Here is a 14,410-nt window from a genome sequence, read left to right as displayed (position 1 = left end):
TTTGGTTTTTATTAACGAGATATATTATTAGAAGTTAATTAATTGAAATTAACTTTATACATATAAATTGAATTAACTATAGATGGAAATATTTATTTATATATAGATAGAAATATTGTTATTCATGAATAATATTACTTAGTTAAATATTTAAATTTTATGACGCATACGTATACACATAAAAATACTAAAATGAATCCTATCATTTACCAGAATTTTAATTTACGTTGAAGATGAATGCTTTTACTGGAAGAGGTCATTAAAAGTACATTGTTACAATCTTGTGGATGCATGAATGTTCAAATTTTGGAGCACCGCAAGTGTGTTTGAATGGTATATCGTGGATTAGTCGAGACTATGATATGTTGCCGAGCTTGCTCCCATGATTCTGAGCAATGATGATTTGCGGTTAAAAAGCAAGTTGTGAATACAAAGAGTTCTGCTAACGCGTTACATTCTGGTGTTGTATGTATTGTTTCGTGGGTTACGAAGAGTAATCACAAGGACAAGGGCAATGCAATTTCTCGTAACTCGGCTGATTTCTGAAAAATGCGATACTCTTAAGTAAGTCGCGTCGCTGGGACGTTTCCCTGCACTGCCGTGACCTGTCCGCTGCAGTCTGACCTGTACTCCGCCTGCAAGATTCCTTTCGTCTTTGAAAGGCGCGGCCATTGGAAATGGAGGCAGCCAGGCGTTCCTTCTTCGGGTGGCGTTGCAGTGGGACGCGCAGACTGAGAATCTGCATGCACTGCATCTGTTCCTCTCTTCCTCCTCTTCGTGCTGCGCTGGTCGCTCTCCTCCCTTCCCTCACCTTCCATAAATACAAAGTTAATACCCACGAACTCTTCATACGTTCTCAGTTGTATTCCATCAGTGAAATTAACAAAGAAGAACAGAAAGAAGAGGAATTGGGTGTTTCTCCTCTGCAATGTCGACGCTGAAATGGGTGACTTTATTCGCCGCCCTTCTGCTTCTCCTTCAGTGGGGCACTGCGCATGAAGACATCGTCATGGATGGAGAGGTGGTGCAACAGCAAGGACGGTCGTGCGACCCGCAGAGATTGTCTGCTTGCCGGGACTACTTGCAGCGCCGGAGAGAACAGCCGTCGGAGAGATGTTGCGAGGAATTGCAAAGAATGTCTCCACACTGCCGATGCCGAGCCATAGAGCAAGCACTAGATCAATATCAGGGATCCGACTCTCAGGATGGCGCACCATTTAATCAACGACGCGGACGTCGCGGCGAAGGGCGCGGAAGGCAAGAAGAAGAAGAAGAGGCGATGGAGAGAGCCGAAGAACTTCCCGATAGATGCAACGTCCGCCAGTCACCCCGCCGCTGCGATATTCGACGCCACTCTCGTAAGTCACTCCAAACCAAGAGCGTTACCAATTATGGACGAACAATAATTAATTGTCATACTTTATCTGCATTTCTTTCTGTAAGTTCTTACATGCTATACACAATGATTTATTTTTGTTTTGATTGGTGTGTGCGCAGGTTATTCCATTATCGGCGGTAGCTCCTGAGCGACTAACAGCTACCACGTAAATAAAGATGTTGTTCGCACTCCAGCTACGTATGTAGTGGGTTTTGTAGGAGCTTATATAGGTTCTACAACATAGCCGGCTGTCTCTAGCATGTAATAAACGAGTGAATCAATGAACAAATGCATTATAACTAAATTACGCAGTTAAAGAAATGTTGTCGATAAATGGATTGTTTTTTTAAATTTTTTTTATTAATTAATTATCGAATGGGGATTAACCTAACAATTTTCTCAATGTCATGATTACGTGGATCATACAGTCCATTAATTGACGTCAGACCTGCAATACTCATATTTACAACGCGAGATAGAAGCATTAAATAGTTACGCCAGCACAATGTATTAATTAATATAAATTGGACATTATTTTGAGGTATTAATAGATAGAATATAAGCATTATTTTTATATTATAATCAACCGAGTATACTCAAATATACAATAATAAGTTTACTGTATTAGTAGTTTTAAATTTAAATATAGTAATATAGCTACTAGTAATTTTTTAGGGTTTATAGCTTGTCTTCCTTTGGAGTTTAAGATAGCTTGTCTTCCTTGGGAGTTTAAGGGTCTTTCCCTGTAGCAAATAAACCTTTGGGGTCTATGGTCTGTTTTCTCCTTGGATTTTCCTTGGATTTCTTAGTTAGGATAGATTTTACATTATTTCGATCAATAATTAAGGTACTCCCCTACGACTCTAAGTTCGTATATTTAATTTATATTTAAACCAATATTATTATCTAAAGAGTATATTATAGACTTTTTCTCGTGCATATTTTCGGGTTGATCAATAAGGTCTTCCTAAGACTCTGAGTTAGTATTTTTAATCTATATTTAAACCAATATTATTATCTAAAGAGTATATTATAAGCTTTCTAATTTGTTTGGCAAAGATTTGTTCAAATCCCAAGTTTGAGTTGTTAATTCTCCACATTATGAGTGCCTATGCCCCAAAAATAAGATTTGATTAAAAAATAATTTTAGATTTTGACCAAAAACTCTAAAACTAATCATGTTTAAACAACTCTTATAATGTGTATGGTATATTTCAATAAATTTAAATTTAAATTGATTTGTATATTAGCACAACCACATTTATTATTAAATATAAGCTTATATCAAACACATACACAATCACATTAATAAACAAGTGCTGCATGCAGCCAGTAGTCCCTGCCGGGGTCTGCCACAACAACACAATACAAACCTTTTGTGCAACATGTCTAAACTTTCTGTTTCGCTAAAAACTTGCCTTCGTCGAACAAACTTGCTACCTTACCTGAAAGATCTTGCTGTGTGCATGGCGTTGAAAGATCTTGCTGTCTGCATCACACAATCGCATAATTCACTTAATCGAATTTCAAAGGAAATACAATTTTCATATTAATTTAATGCGTTCATAGAAGGCTATCACAAAGGCATCTTATTCCAGAAGAGAGAAAACAATCGCATAATTCACTTGAATGTGTAATAAAACAACGCCCAGTGTGTTGGACAAGTTTAATTATTAAATACAAATTATATAATTTAATATTTCAAAATGAACATGGGTGTACTCTTCAAATGAAATAGAAAGAGTGATGAACTTTTATTTTTATGTAAGTGTAATTATGGCGAATTAGATACATATTTTTTTATTTTGGAAATTTTATATAATATTTGCGATATATAATTTTTTTGTTATTTTTTAATAAGTAGTTTTTATTTATGTAGACTGAATATTTTAAATCTTTATATTACAAATCTTAATAAATGTAGTTTAATAATCCAGTTATTCTATTACAAATCTTAATAAATGTAGTTTAATAATCCAGTTATTCCATATATTGTTGTATCAATTTAATATGTTATAGAAGTTGAATGTTTGGGGTATTGATCGTTTCATAAACTTAATCTTTTAAGCACTCATGTTTCAGATCTAAACCAACTTTGCTCATTCACATAACAGTCACGCTTTCTAGGATAAAACAACTTCAGTTGTTCTCTGGAGAATTTGGGAACTATTGATTCTGTCCTTGGAAGAGAGCGCAGAGAAACTACAACTCTTTCCCGCGAGGTCTTTATTCAGAAACACTGGAGACTGTGATGCAAAGAAGTTAAAAGAATTAGATATTATGTCTATGCTATAGGCTTAAATGAAGACAACGAAAGAAATCAATGCTGCCCTTTCTTTTTCAAGAGCTTTCAATAGACTTTTGGAATAAGTTACAAAATTAAAAAATCAATTCTGCATTATGAATATCAAATTCTTGTATTTTAGAATGAACAACGAATTCATTAACTTTTATTTCAGAATGAACAACGAAACTTAGACTTTTGGAATAAGTTACAAAATTAAAAAATCAATTTTGCATTATGAATATCAAATTCTTGTATTTTAGAATGAACAACGAATTCATTAACTTTTATTTCAGAATGAACAACGAAACTTTTAACTATATCATGTATTTCAGAAAGTTTAGTGTCAATGAAAAATTAAATATTGAAATACAGATTCAAATAAAAATCTGAGATCTTGAAATACCAATACCAAAAATTGAAAAATTGTATAGTTTAATTATGCATACAGACTTGAAATACCAATACCATAAAATAATTTGAAATGTAAAAATTGTATGGTTACATTACAAAATTTGAATAGTTACATTACACCCAAATTTCAAGAAAAAATAAATATTGAATACAGATTAAAAACTGAAAATTGAAAATTTGAGAACTTGAAATAGGAAATTGAGAACTTCAAATACAGACTTGAAGAACCAATTAGATATAATTGAAAAGAAAAAATTGAAAAAAGATTTCAAAATCGAAATATTTGCGGAGGATGTTTTTAATATTTTTCAAAAGAAGAAAATTAAAGGGAGGATCATTGATATTGATGACTCAATGAAGAAAAGAGAGAAAAAAAAATTGAAAAAAGATTTCAAAATTGAAATATTTGCGGAGGATGTTTTTAATATTTTTTCAAGAGAAGAAAATTAAAGGGAGGATCATTGATATTGATGACTCAATGAAGAAAAGTGAGAAAGTTGACAATGCGGGAGAAAAATAAATAAGCATGGAGAATAATTCAATCATCATGTTAGCCTTTATGAAATTAATACATTGTAACATCAGCAGGCTTAAGGAAAAGAATACAACGAATATTTTACAAATTTGTGTTAGCCTTTATGAAATTAATACATTGTAACATCATCAGTAGGCAGAAGGAAAAGAAGACCACGAATATTTTACAAATTTGCATTAGAGAGAAAAGGAACAAATTTGCATTAGAGAGAAAAGGAAGGGAACATTTATATTACAAAAAGATTATCTAAATTTATTTATAACTATCGTAAAGAAAATTGAAAAGAAAAAATATTTATAACGATCAGTCAAAGATTTTGACTGGAAATAAGGATTTGAAATTCCAGGTCTCGTCTATTCCTTTCCTATATGCTCACTAATCTCGATAGGTTATGTTCACGCGGTACATTTTTTTTTTATGTATAGCCAGAAGCAAACACTGCGCAAAAACCCAGCATCCACCTTTTGATGCTGTTCCGAGGTCTTAACGAGAGTCATTCGCAACTCGTGTTACATAGGCATTTCGTTATGTTTGTATTTTATGATTGTAATTAAGATATTTTAACAGGTTTCAATTTTTCTAATGAAAAGATTTACACTTTACTTGGCAGTGAATAATCAAGAAAGAGAGATACGTGAAGTTGGAGACTAGATATTCTATTAGTCTAATTCCGCTTTTTTGCTTCAAAGCATATATTGTATTATTGTATTTGAGTGCATTAAGCGTGTAGTCAAAAAAAAGAGAGAACCTGCTTTGATGGTGACCATGAAAGGAAACAAAATGAATTTGGAATTTGGTTGCTTATTAGTCCTTTATTAAGTAAAGGGAACACATCCGGCTACCATATAAATGGTGGGCATTAAATGAAATGAGATGACTCTTCCAAACAGGAAAACTACAATTTAATGGCGGCTTAAGTTACTCCCTTGTTTATTTAGTTACGTAGACAGAGTATCTATATTTTCTGGTCATTGCGCACTTAAAAGCTGCTGCTCGTTGCGAAATAGCCTATCCACACACCATTAGCACATGGATTAGATTCATCAGTCAGTATGGATTAGCCCGTTTTAAGAAGAAATATATATAATTTACAGCAGCGAAGGTGGCAGACTAGATGTTGGATCAACATCAATAACAAATGACATCGTGAATAAATGAAAGAATGTGTTAGTCCACAGAATAATGACAGCAGCATCCTACATACAGCTACAGGAATTAATTACTAGAGTTTAATATTAAATAGCGTTCATCAATCGATAGAAAGACTTACGAGAACGGCGCTGAACGTCGCAGCGGCGGGGAGGCTGGCGGACGTTGCAAGTTTCTGGAAGGTATGCGGCTCTCTCCTCCACCTCCTCCTCTTCTCTTCCACGCGATTCGCGGCGGTGGCGGCGCTGATTATGTGCAGCCTCAGAATCCATGAAGAGGTCCTCCATGGTTGAATCATACGATTGATATTGATGGAGAACTTGTTGTATGGCTCGGCATCAGCATTGTGGAGACATTCTTTCCAATTCCTCGCAACATCTCTCCGATGGCTGCTCACTCCGTCTTTGCGAATAGTCGCAGCACTGAGATAGTCACCCCGGATCACAGGACCGTTGTTGTTGCAAGCCCTCTCCATACATCATGCCTTCACATGCATCAACAGTTGGGGCGCCCCATTGAAGGAGGAAGAGAAGGGTTACGCCTAAGCTCACCCATTTAAGAGCCAGTCTCGTAGTGATCGGAGGGGAGAAGACGCCCATTACTTTTCTTTCTTCTTTACCTTGAAGGATAGACAATTATATGGAGCGGCAGTGACAAGGTGGTAAGACGAAGTGGATCCTAATACTATATTTATGGAGGCGTGGATCCTAATAGAAGTGCAGAACAAAACAACACGAAGAAGAGATCGAGAGTCGAGACGAACACATGTAGCACATGCCTTATCTCACACTCCACGTCCCAACTGAAGCCATAGAAAGATGGAACGCCTGCCTCCGTTTCCAATCGCCGCGTATTTCACCTGTATCCAAAGTTTGAAAACCCTCATGCGCATTTATTAAATGGTTGCAAACATTCTGGATTGGAAAAAAACTTTTAACCAAAGTTTGAAAAACCTCATGCTTGGAAACTTTGGATAAAGCTATTATACCGGATATCATTTTAACATCGGGGCACGTGAAGCGTGCAATAAGACCTCCAATTCACAACTTTGGTTATAAATTTCTTACACCGATATTTGCAGAGATAAACTTTGGTTAAACTTTGATAGTGCACAAATTTTTTTGGTCAAAGAACCGGTTAATGTATGGTCAACGATCGATCGATCGCTATTAGTCCCAGGTAGGGACTAATAATACACAACCATATAAATAAACTTATATCAAAATTATAAACTCTTTATGATATTAAAACCCATTATTTTAAAACCACTACTAATATTATAAAAAGATAATTATTAAAAATGGTAAAAACATAATTATTAAAAAATAAATAAAATCAAACTCTACTCTACCGGACACTAAACTAAATAAGTTGTTACATTGGCTCACACTCCATGTTTTATCTCAATGAAATCATTGAGGAAACCAATCCTTACATTTTCTAATAATGTACTAACCTACTAACTATTTATGAAATATCTTGATGTAAAGAAATTTTTAATAATGTACTGACCTACTACTTATGAAATATCGTGATGTATGATTGATGTAAAGAAAATCCCTACATCAGAAGATAACCATTAGCGTAACTATTATATGAATGAGTTACTTTACGCGGCTGTAAGTTCTCCTATTACGAGCCCGTAATGTTGGATGACCATAACTCAAGGATAAATAAAATTTTCGTAAGAATGATCTGTACAAATTGTGCAGTTAATTGTGAATATGACTAAGCATTCAGGATTAAGATAGTACGTTTACCTCCATGTACACATGATGTAAAACTAGTGTAGAAAATGATGTAAGATCAAGTAGTAGAGAATATTGATTACTTATCATGCTAATCAATAAATATATTGACTTAGTAAAGTGAGTATTCGAAATTTTATTGACAAAAGGCTCAACCCATGCCACCTCAAATTTCAATAACTATTCTTATCGGTTGTACAAAACTACATTCATAATTTTAGTATACAGAAAATAATAAATAATATCAATTTTAGTATAGAGAAAATAATAAATAACATCAATATAATACATCAATACAATACAAATTTTGTAGTTATATAATTTTGAATATGATTAAGCATTAAGACAATACATTTACCTCCATGTACACCCAATGTAAAACTCTTGTAGTAGAGGATGTAAGATTAAGTAGTAGAGAATCACCACATTTGTCATAAATTTTTTAATATGACTAAGTCTCAAGGATTTTACTTTAAATACACTTAATGTAAAATTATTTAAATAAAGAATCAGAACATAAATATGATGAAATACACAAGATATTTTTTCTATCTAGGCCAATGCCCAAAACTGATTTTACAATACATGACCAAGTTTGCTTATAAAAGAAAATAACATGTATTTAAATGTAACTAATTCATCTACTTAACTTCAACTGACTCATAGTGAACAAAATATGTTTATTATACTCTCAAACATTTAAGTCTCTAGTTCCACACACTATAGAACAATCAAGACATGAGTGCTACACAATATGGAATATTCACACGAATTCTACATCATCGAGAACGTTCTATGTATCCATTAACTTCAAGTCTCCCCTTTAATGGAGAAATGAATTACTTATCACACCTAACTTGTCTCTACATAACAAGAACTTGTATTTTCCTAAGGGCTTAGTAAAGATGTTTGCCACATTATCATTTGTATTACAATAGATCAAATTAATTTCCTTTGATTGTATATTTTCTCATACAAAACGATGTTGCGTCTAAACATGCTTTGATATTTCATGATATATTGGGTTGTCTTCCAATTTGATAGAGCTTTGATTGTTACACTTGATAACTATTGGTCCTTCATGTTTTTCTATTATATCTTCAAGAAATCTTCTTAGCCAAATTGCTTCATAGGTTCCATTGCATATGACCTTATACAGTGGAAGACAAAAAAATAATTAGTTGTTTCTTGATGCTCCATGAAATAATACCGGATCCAATACTGAATGCATAGCTCGAAGTGGAATTCCTATCATCTGGATCTCCTGCCCAATCAGAATCTGAATAACATGTCAACTCAACATTCAAATCATTAGTATATTCAATACCAAAGTTTTTAGTCTCCTTCAAATATCGAAGGACTCTCTTTGCTACTTTCGAGTGACTTTCATGTGGATTAGCCATAAACTGACTAAATAACTGACTGAATATACAAGATCTAGTCTCGTTGTAGTTAAGTAATTTAGATTTCCCACCAATTGTCTATACAATGTTCCATCCACTTCATTTTATCATCACTATTGAGTTAAAAATTTTGTTCCAATGGTGTATATATTGCTTTACATCCATTAATATTGAATCTGTTGATTAATTCATGTGTTTATTTGCTTTGTGTAACAAAGGTTCTACCATTATCTCTCCAAACTTCAAGGTGTAAACAATAATTCATCTCTCCAAGATCCTTCATTTCAAATTCCTATGACTGCTTTTTATCTTTTCAATTACCATAGTAGCACTTCTTGTTATGATAATAGCCTTAACATATAGAGAAATCAAGACAATATGACCTTTTTCATCCCTCTGGATATAGAGCTTTGGATCTCATTTTCTTTGAATAAAACCTTGTTGAGAGAAGAATTGATCAATCTTCACATACCTTGACCTGGGTGCCTATTTGAGTCCATATAATTATTTCTTTAACCTACAAACAAGATGGTCTTCTCGATGTTTTACAAAACCTTCTGGTTGAACAAGATAGACTTCTCCTTTCAATTCTCCATTCAGAAATGTTGATTTGACATAACTGATTCAACTTCCAATTATGTTTAGTTTCTAATTCAATCATCATTATAATGGTGTTCATTTTAGCTATAGGTGAAAATGTTTATTCATAATATATCACTTCTTTTTGTGAATAACCCTTTGCTACATGTTTAGCTTTATATTTATCAATAGTTCCAAAAAACATTAAATTTAGTTTTGAACAACCATTTTGATCCTATGGGAACTTTATCTTTAGGTAATTACGTCAATTTCCATGTATCATTTTTTATAATAAAATCATATTCTTCCTTCATTTCATTTCTCCATTTTGCATGTTCATTAGCTTCTTTAAAGTTCAAAGGCTCTAGTAAATTCATTACTTTAGTCATCAAGGAATAGTCTTTATGCGTGAGGATCTTCTTGGTTGTTCATTGCTTTCATCCTTTCTTTTTCTTTGTGGTGATTCTTTTCCTCCTCTAGGTTTGCTCTCATTGTTTGAGATGTGCATATCACTAGATTCTTCCACTTTTTTCTTCTCCTGTTTGTCATCAACATTTTCTGTAACATCATCACAATCATGAGAAATATGCGATGTATCTTAATTGTCCTCCTTATGGCCTTCATCTGCATGTTCATGAAAAAAACATCTCTACTTGCAAAAACTTTATGAGTAGAAGGACCAAACATCTTCTATGCTTTATGATCTAAATAATAACCAATTAAAATACACGTGATAGCTTTCACATCAAGTTTTCTCCTATATTCTTTTGGAAAATGAGAAAATGCTTTACTTCCAAATATTCTTAAATGACTTATTGTTGGCTTATAACCATAAAGTGATTCAAATGGAGTCTTATTATTCAAACATTTTGTTGGACTTCTATTTTTTAAATAAATAGTAGTACTAACAGCTTCTGCCTAAAATCACTAGTAAGATTTGTACCTTTCATCATGCTTCTTGCACATTCTACTAAGGCTCTGTTCTTCCTTCCGACTACTCCATTTTGTTGTGGAGTATGTGGCACTATGTATTGTTTTACAATTCCATGGGCTTTGCAGTATTTGACAAATTCTTATAATGTATACTCTCCCCCTTGATCAGATCGTAGTATCTTGATGTATTCGTGGGTTTTCTTCTCAACCAAGTTTTTAGAATCTTTTAAATATTCAAATACATCACTCTTCTTTCTCATGAAATAAAACCAAATATATTTTGTGCAATCATCAACAAATATCAAGAAATAATATATTCCTCCTAATGATCTAGTCTATATAAGCCCACACATATTTGTATGCATAAGTTCAAGAATATCCCTTTTTCTTCTATCTGTATGAGTAGGGAACTCTTCCCTATGCATCGTCCGTAAAGAAAACCCTTCACATGTCGAATATGCATTCTTTAAAAATGGAAGTCCGTCTACTATTCTTTTTTTGTGTAGTAGTAACAAGTCATGATAGTTAAGGTGGGCATACCTTTGATGCCGAAGAGTTTTTGTGTTCATTATAGTGTATGCGAATGCATGATGAATTTTGTTGGTCACATCAAGCTTGTATAAGCCTCCCATTCACACTCCTCTTTCTATTATGTTGTAGTTATGTTGTATATCCTTGGCAACACAATGTGACTTAAGAAATTCAAATTTGAGATTCTGATCTGCAATAGTAAACACAGAGATTGGATTCTTCTTAACTTTAGGAGCATACATCACATTTTGTATTTCTCTTACATGGCCATTTGGTAAGGTTACACATACATCACCATAAACTTTGATTTGATGAGATCGATTATCGCCTAAATAGATGTGACTGCCATTATTATTTTCATGATAGGTATCAAACAATTATTTTTTCCATGTCATATGAATTGAAGCACTAGATTCAATAATCTATACATTATCATCACTAGTTTAAATTGATATGACAACTTCTGAAATGAATAATTTGAGATTATTGAAGTTATCACTAACTGAGGCTTCTTGATCAACAAAGTTTCCTAAATTATTTCTATGCTTAGACTCATCAAATTTATTTTTATGGAAATCTTTAGCAAAGTGTCCAGACTTATCATAGTATAATCATACATCCTTCCTCTTCATATAGGTATTTATCCTTGGTGGTGTTGTGCCTTGACGTGGTTTTGGATATTACTTGCCTCATTTGTTCTTGTCCCATGGATTTCCTCTATATGGCTGCTTCCCTTTTGTCACCAATGCCAAATTTGAAATTTGAGATATGCCATTGATATTCTTCCTTCTCCCTTCTTCTTGCAAGAGAATACCTATTAATTAACCAAAAGTAGGAGATTTTTCCCGAGCTGAAATTCCAGCGATAAACATATGATAACCATCTAACATCCCATTCAATGTAATTCTCACTAGATCACTGCTTGAAATATTTTCACCAATAGCACCGAGCTTATCATATTTTTTTTCATTCTAGAAAGAAAATTATTAATAGTTGCATTTACCTCCATCTTAATTGAGAAAAGATTATTCTTTAAAAATAATACTCTATTACTATTGGGAGTTTCATACAACTTTTTAAGCGTTTCCCAGGTTTCCTGTGATGTAGCACAATCCCTGATATGTGGAATAATATTGTCTTTTACAGACATTCACAATAGTACCTTGGCCTTGGTCTCTCTTCACTCCAAATATTGAACTGAAGTTGGTGGTGATACCAATTTGGTTTCATCTCCTGTAACAATTGACCAAGCATAGGCTCCTTCCAATATCTTCTGCAGCTTAAATTTCCAATTTATATAATTTTCTCCATCTAACTTTATGCACTCCATTACATAAAAATCAACAAATAATTTTTCATTTACAAAAAATTCCAAATATCCCCACTCACCAAAAACATATTTATAAATATGCTCTTCAACGTAATTTAATTCTCAACATAATAAATTAACTTAACCCAACTTTAATGAAAAAAATAATATCAAAAAAATACCTTTTATGACCTCTTAATTCAAATACAACCAAATCACTTAAATAGCAAAAACACTAAAACCCTTTTTTAATCAATGAAGCCATCATAAATAACATCTCCCTATAAAATTTCAACCACACAATAAACCTTATATCACCCTATTTCTTTTATGAGCAAACACAAATACCGAGAGAAGAAGTGTGATGTATTCCCAAAGTGCTTTAAACAAATGACCCAATCACAATCATGCCTCCATAAAGTGTCAATAAATAATCCCTTTTTAAATAAATAAAATATGCTCTTTTATTCAGAGGTTTACCAAATTCAAAAATACTCTCGCAAAATTTTGTTGTACAGTTTATCCACTTAATCCAAATAAAATATTTTGGAATAAACGTGCAAAACATGAACTTTTATTTTTATTAAATTGTTCGGTCAAACATACTTCTCGACGACACACTCACACTAAAAAACGATGGTGACTTAACGCAGTGGTTTCCTCTGAAAAAAAATAGACTCATGCACAACGGTGGGGGCAAGCTTCCACACGGATCACAGACTCCGCACAATAGCAACCGTTGTAGCTATATTCTCACATGGTCGACAAACTTCTCTTCCTCAACGCACACTCTTCACCCTTTACACAGCCTCCGACTATATGCACAAGATCTGATTCACTCTTTACACAGGTTCCCGGCACAAGTTGTGATACCAACTGAAATAAGGAACCGTAACAGAAATTTGATAAACACACGAGATTTTATTGATCTAGTCCAATGCCCAAAACTGATTGCACAATACATAATCAGGTTTCTTTATAAAAGAAAATAACATGTACTCAACTGTGACTAACTCATCTACTTAACTGCAGTTGACTCATACCAAACACAATGAATTTTATTATATTCAAGAACATTCAAAGCTCTAGTTCTACACATTCTAGAACAATCAAAACACGAGTTCTACACAATCCAAAATATGTAATATTCACATGAGTTCTACACCATATAAAATATTTTATTTCTCCGTTAACTCCAAGTAAACTCGTGTAGCAGAGGATATCAGGTATTACAGAATTATCACATTATATCTAATGACAATTATCACACTGATGAATAAATGTATTGATTTAGTAAAGTGAGTATTAGAAATTTTATTGATAGAAGCCCAACTATGCAACCTAAAATTTCAATAATTATTCTTATCAATTGTACAAGACTATATATTTATAATTTTAGTATACAAACATAGTTACCAATCAAAGGAGAACTCTATCTACCGTTTACTCTTTTTTTTGAGGTAGCAAAAAAATCATTCAATTTTGAAAAATGGTTATTCAGAATACGTTTTTTTTTTTTAGAGTATATTTTTGACACTTTAAATTTTCTTATGTATCAAGTATGAACATTTATTTTATATGTTAGCAATTTTCATGCTGATTTTCAAATGTGTTGATGTAGCATCAATCCATTTTTTTAGAGGCTTATTTTTGACACTTTAATTTTTTTTATATATCAAGTATAATTTTTTTTTTAAATGTTTGTGATTTTCATGCTCACTTTGAAAAGCGCTAATGCAACATCAACCTTTTTTGTTTAGAGGGCTTATTTTTTACACTTTAAATTTTCTAATGTATTAAGTGTGGATATTTTTTTAAAGTGTCGGTGGTTTTCATGTGGATTTTGAAAAGCATCAACAATTTTTTTATAAGGCATATTTTCAACACTTTAAATTTTCTTATGTCCTATGTATGCACAATTTTTTTTAAAATGTTGATTATTTAACCATTTTTCAAGTTGTCTTATTCCTATACTTGTTTTTCATCCTAAGATGTTTGTTTTTTAAGGATTTTTCAAACATGTATTTTTAGTTTTTTGCAAAGTTAAAAAAAAAATAATAACATTAATATTTTTAGGTTGGGATTTTTTATATATTTATTTATATTTAATTAATACTTCAATACACAATCCCCAATGGGGCTGTGGG

The 14,410-nt window shown here is 32.6% G+C and overlaps 2 pseudogenes; one reads left to right on the top strand and one right to left on the bottom strand.

The window, feature by feature from the left end:
- The first annotated feature begins 883 nt into the window (after window positions 1-883).
- LOC149155399 (2S albumin seed storage protein PINP1 pseudogene) lies at window positions 884-1,526 on the top strand (annotated as a pseudogene).
- Window positions 1,527-5,846: 4,320 nt separating this feature from the next.
- On the bottom strand, window positions 5,847-6,383 carry LOC149155398 (2S seed storage-like protein pseudogene; annotated as a pseudogene).
- Window positions 6,384-14,410: the final 8,027 nt, after the last annotated feature.

The sequence above is a fragment of the Pinus tabuliformis genome, chromosome 9, assembly GCF_031772625.1.
Source record: "Pinus tabuliformis cultivar Carrire ecotype Pingquan chromosome 9, CPIR1, whole genome shotgun sequence".
Lineage (NCBI taxonomy): Eukaryota > Viridiplantae > Streptophyta > Pinopsida > Pinales > Pinaceae > Pinus > Pinus tabuliformis.
This window is presented reverse-complemented; position numbering and strand designations above follow the sequence as displayed.